This window comes from Saccostrea cucullata, unplaced genomic scaffold, assembly GCF_032062105.1.
Source record: "Saccostrea cucullata isolate Sc308-1 unplaced genomic scaffold, CSIRO_AGI_Scuc_v1 ctg12, whole genome shotgun sequence".
Classification (NCBI taxonomy): Eukaryota; Metazoa; Mollusca; class Bivalvia; order Ostreida; family Ostreidae; genus Saccostrea; species Saccostrea cuccullata.
This window is the reverse complement of record NW_026933001.1, coordinates 446,644-452,643: the sequence shown is the minus strand read 5'-3', so window position 1 is coordinate 452,643 and position 6,000 is coordinate 446,644.

Below are 6,000 nucleotides of genomic sequence, written 5' to 3'. Positions count from 1 at the left end.
TGTGCAATAATAATGTATGTATATAATATAAATAGTATATAAGGACTATTGAGTAAAATGAGTTCATTTACAGTACACAAACAGGGTAACTTTTTCTAACCACGACATGCGAAAATGTTAATGACGTTTATTGTGGCATGTAAAAATCGTATTTCATTAAACAGTCATTATTCTGAGAGGGTTTAGAGTTATATTTACTTTTTCCATTTCTTTGGTATTTACTCAAGAAGGAAAGATTAATTCAGATTCAAGTGTATTGACATTAATCATTGGTCCTCAATATTATAGGGCTTGGTATTTTCTCTTTTAGAGCATTAACTTAACGTGTGGTTAAAGAATAATCTCGACCAAAACATTTTTATTTTGGCGAGGAATTAAACATGTGATAAGGATAATTCTCGAAGGTTTGATGTCCATGCAGAGATTGGCATATTACATAGATGTAACTAATGTTCAACTCTTGCTTGCAGAATCCCAGAATACATCTAACGCAATGTTTCGTGCGTTTTGTTCAAATGCATCTCTATGGAACGCCGTCACTGCCTTATAGCATAAAACTATGCATTCATTATGTCAATCTATCATAACGTGATGTGAACATATCTTTACGTTATGTCAATTTTTTATGGGGTGATGTAAAAATATCTTTACATCATGTCAATGCTGCATTACATGAAGTAAACACATTCTTCCATTATGTCAGCACTTTATAACTTGAAGTCGGAAGTTCATTATGTGAAGTGAAAATATGTTTACATTGTGTTAAAACTTTATTACGTGAAATGAATGTTTCTTTATATTATTTCGTTTCTTTAATATGTTAGGTCAAAATTGCAATACGTCAAGTAAATTGTGTTTTATAATTAAACTTATCATTACATGAAGTCAAAAGTCAATTCCTTTTTGAGAGTGTATATGTCTATTATGTCAAAGCATTATTACGTGATATGGATTTATCTTTATCTGACGGCGAGAGCATCATGATGTGAGGTGAACACATCTTACCTTTATGTCAGTGCTTTATTACGTGGTATAAAAAGTGTATAACATAATGTGAACATATCTTTATAATATATCAACACTTTATTACATTATGTCAAAACTCCATTCCGTGATGTGGATATATAATTACGTTATGTCAATTCTTATGTGATTTAAAAAATATCTTTATATTGTGTTAACTCCTTATCATGTTGATTCCAAAAGTTCATTACCTGATGTGAAAATACATTTACATTATCTGAAAGCTGTATATCTAGTATAATAATGAATGTTGACGACTGTGTTTAATGACTGGTAAGGGGGGGGGGATTGAGTAGGACGAATTATAGACACATAATATCAGCCCCAACCCCCACTTATTGTTGAAGTATAGTCCACTAGGGGTAATGTAGTATAACTGAAAAAATATAGGACTAATCAAAGTCGGACCCCCCTCTCCGAAATAGGATTTTCGGGCTTGGACAATTTTTTTTGGCTTGTCAAGTTTTTTCGGGTAAATAATTTTTTTCTGGCTGACATCCTCTTTCAAATAAATGCTATGTCACGGAATGAGTTACTGTAATTTTTTCAACCATTCCAACACCAGAATTCTGTTACAAAAATCCACCAGTCCCTCATCTAAATCAATTGAAAATGCCTTAATAAGCATGCATGGGCACATATTTGTGGCGCATATGGGAATTTTGAAAATAGAAGGGGGACGGTATAGAGTTGGTGACCAAAGAGGGAAAGCGGAAAAACTCTCCGCGGCAGGCTTTATAGTTTTATAGAAAAAAGTTTTCAATAATTCAGCTAAACTTAATGTGAAAGTAATGCAATGTCCTACAATGTAAAACTAATAAATTTATTAATATATGTATATTTTGGTGACTAAAGATGGTAGGGCGGGATTTCTGCCCCCCCCCCCTCCCCAACCCGCCAGTGCACGTGTGTTATTCGATCGATGTGTTTACACTTTAAAAAGGGAGAGTTAAAGACTGATATAAAAACTTATGACAGTGTCCTGAGTAAGATCAGAAGTTTTAAGATTTTTATATATAAAAAAAAAAGCAATTCAAAAGAAAAAAATGCTGCACGACTCATATTTGATTTATTTAATAATCAGATAAAAGTAAACGCCATTGAATTTCGACGCGTGACTTTAATTCACAGTCGCAGTGTTAAGGCTTTGCACGTTTCAAGATTGTTAATCATTTTTCGCTTAAAGTTTTCATTTAATGATGCAATTTCCAAATCGCTGAGAATTTATTTTATGACAGTTTTCTCTCCCGCCATTTTTAGTGCTTTCGGAATGCGGAAAATACGTTATGCTCATATAAAGGCCGAGGATACCCGTGTTCGCATAACGTAATAGTGAATCGACATAATGTAGAAGAGTGCGCACAGTATGACATGAGCATTTCACATCTGATATGAGATGAAATAGCCTAAGATACATGAATGCTGACAAGAGGCTTAGCATTTTTGACACAATGTAAAGACACGATGACATAACGTAATAACGATTTGTCAGAAAGTAAGGGCAAATTCACATCATGAAATTGATTCATGTCGTCATGTAGCATATTGAAGGCATAAAGTAGTAAAAGAATTGACCACATGTGATAATTTTTTCAGATCATGTAATGAAATTCTGACATCGTATTATAGCGACTTCATATTGAGTTAAAGATAAATTCACATCATGTTATGAACTACTTAGACCAAATAGTAGAGAGTGCACATAATGTAATAATGAGTTGAAAATATATAAAAACATTTTTACACCACGTAAAATTGTTTTGACTTGATGTCATAAAGAGCTGATATAATGCAGTGGAAGATTGGCGCAATGTAATTAAAGTGCGAGTTAATGCCATAAGGACTAAACATAATGTAATTGAAAGTTGACATAAGGCAATAGTAGTGTGTGTAATTGTCATAAAGAGTTGACATAATGTAATGAAAGGTTGACACAATGCAATAGTAGTGTGGACTAATGTCATAAAGAGTTGACATAATATAATGGAAAGTTGACATAATGCAAAAGTATCGTGGGTTAATGTCATAAAGAGTTGACATAATATAATGGAAGGTTGACATAATGCAATAGCATTGTGGGTTAATGTCATAAAGAGTTGACATAATGTAATGGAAGGTTGACATAATGCAATAGCATTGTGGGTTAATGTCATAAAGAGTTGACATAATGTAATGTAAGGTTGACACAATGCAATAGTAGTGTGAGTAAATATCATAACGTGTTGACATAATGTAATGGAAGGTTGACGCAATGCAACTGTTGTGTTCTGCTATAAGGCAGTGACGGCGTTCCATACATCTCGATGTTTCTATTTCTTACTAGATCAAGTCTTTGACAGTATGATTCCCTTTAATGCCTATAATTATAATCTACATTATTTTTTCTGTCATATGCATTTACGAGGGTATCGAGATCGCTAATATTAAATATCGCAGACATTTTTTACCACTATGACAATAGATACATGTATTATTGTTATGTTAATATATTTCTATACAGTGCAATATCGCTAAAATTACTTCTCGCTAAAATTAATTACTATAGTAGTTATCTTTCAGGCAAAATCGCTAAATTTGCGTCTCGCTAAAATTTATTTTAGTTTTATACAGTAAGTAGACATAAGACAGAACAGATTAGGTGAAATCTGTAGAACAACAAAGCAACAGACCAGGTAACATCATGACTGCAACAACAAAAGAGAGCGATGACAATGCTGGTAGCCGTCTACATTCCCTAGTCTCTTATTTTCAGATCCTGTAGACTAGAGAATGTAGACGGCTAGCCTCTAATGGAAAGAGCAATGGTTGCTTAGATAGGCCATGTAAGGACAATATATATACTTCTTATGTAACATCATTGAAAAGAGTCTGGAATAGAGAGGTTTGGTATCGAGAAGGTCAATGTATCAATGGAAGGATAGGAATACCACAAAATTATAAAATAACTAAAAAAAATACATGAAAGATTATGATTTTTTGGCACAAAGAAAATTAAATTGTTTGTTTGGAAGATTCAGATTTGTTCAAAAGATCACCTTCAGTTTGTTCAGTACGGCAAAGATGCACGTCAGCATTGCGAATTATCATCACTATCATCCATATATAGACTACTTGAGGAAGAAGGTGACATGAATAAAACGCAGACTGCATTGCACATCTTACTGCTGTATTGGAAAGCATTGACTTTGCAGATTATATTTTCAATAAGCCACATACGACAAGGAAAACACGATGGGCATCAAGTTTATGACAAATAACAAACCCCCCCCCCCCAAAAAAAAAAACAAAAAAAAAAAACACCATCCAGTTCGTGAACAAAAGAGTCCAGACGTTCTGCTACGTAGTGTTATCAAAAAGAACTGAAATGTTAGAGAATAAACGGGAAAAGAAGCAGCAGGAATAAAATTAAATATCAGGAAATCAGGCGAGAAAAAATCAAGGAAAACAAGGAAGCAATGAACAATATTCTTTTTATGCTGCTGAGGCCTGAAGAACAACCAAGGTGTGTTTGTGAAACACTGATCTCCCCATATGCCAACTCATGAAAAGGTTATACAATGAAGCGCATTGAAGTGGTAAAATTTCTCGTTTGAATGAAACGTTTTGAGCTATCTTTAGAACGTTGATTGTCATACAATGACACGCCCATTTCTTTAGAAAGTAAAAATAGGTCAAATGGTTCATTGGAATACCTGTAGAACAGGTATTCTAAAAATATAATATCCAATCAAATTGACGGTCTACATAAACACAGAGTAAGCACGTGTTCGACCAATACATATGTTTTGGAAACTCCAATAAACATGATAAATTCATAATTATGTACAAATTCGTTGCAATACGGGTTTTATAGAAGCTGGAACTCTTTAAATCGCTCTTATAACTTTAAAAATATCCATTTCAGTGAAACTCATGTTGCTTTTCGCAAAGAGTGGGGTGTCCTAAAACATTACGACGAATATTTCTTGTTTCTTGGGCGTGTCATTCTGTAATAATTGACATTCAAAAAATGACTCAGAAGGTTTCATCCAAACGGAAAATTTTACCACTTCAATGCGCTTCATTGTAGTTTCTCAAATACAAGGTAAAAAGATCAGAATTAAACTGCTTGTATGCAAAGAAAGTCTTGTCTCAATATAACATATAATTGCCCTACAATGAAGCGCATTGAAGTGGTAAAATTTTCTGTTTGGATGGAACGTTTTGAGCTATCTTTAAATACGCCCATTTCTTTAGAAAGGAAAAATCGGTCAAATGATTCAATCGAATACAATGAAGCGCATTGAAGTGGTAAAATGTCCCGTTTGAATGGAACGTTTTGAGCTATTTTTAGAACGTTGATTGTCATACATAGACCCATTTCTTTAGAAAGGAAAAATCGGTCAAATGGTTCATTCGAATACCTGTAGAACAAGTATTCGATAAATATAATAGCCAATCAAATTGACGGTGGACATAAACACAGAGTAAGCACGTGTTCGACCAATACGTGTTATGGAAACTTCATTAAACATGATAAATTCATAATTATGTACAAATCCGTTGCAATACGTGTTTTACAGAAGAGGAACTCTCCAAGTCTATCTTATAACTTTAAAATTCTCCATTTCGGTGAAACTCAGGTTGCTTGTCGCAAAGAGTGGTGTGTCCCAAAACATTACGACGGATATTTCTTGTTCGTTTCTAAAGAAATGGGCGTGTCATTCTGCTATGATTGACGTTCAAAACCTGACTCAGAACGTTTCATCCAAACGGAAAATTTTACCACTTCATTGCGCTTCATTGTACCTGTAGAACAGGTATTCCATAAATATAATAGCCAATCAAATTGACGGTCTACATAAACACCGAGTAAGCACGTGTTCGACCGATACATGTGTTATGCTTACTCCAATAAACATGATAAAATCATAATTGTGTACAAATTCGTTGCAATGCGTGTTTTACAGAAGCGGGGACTCTATATACAGCTCTTTC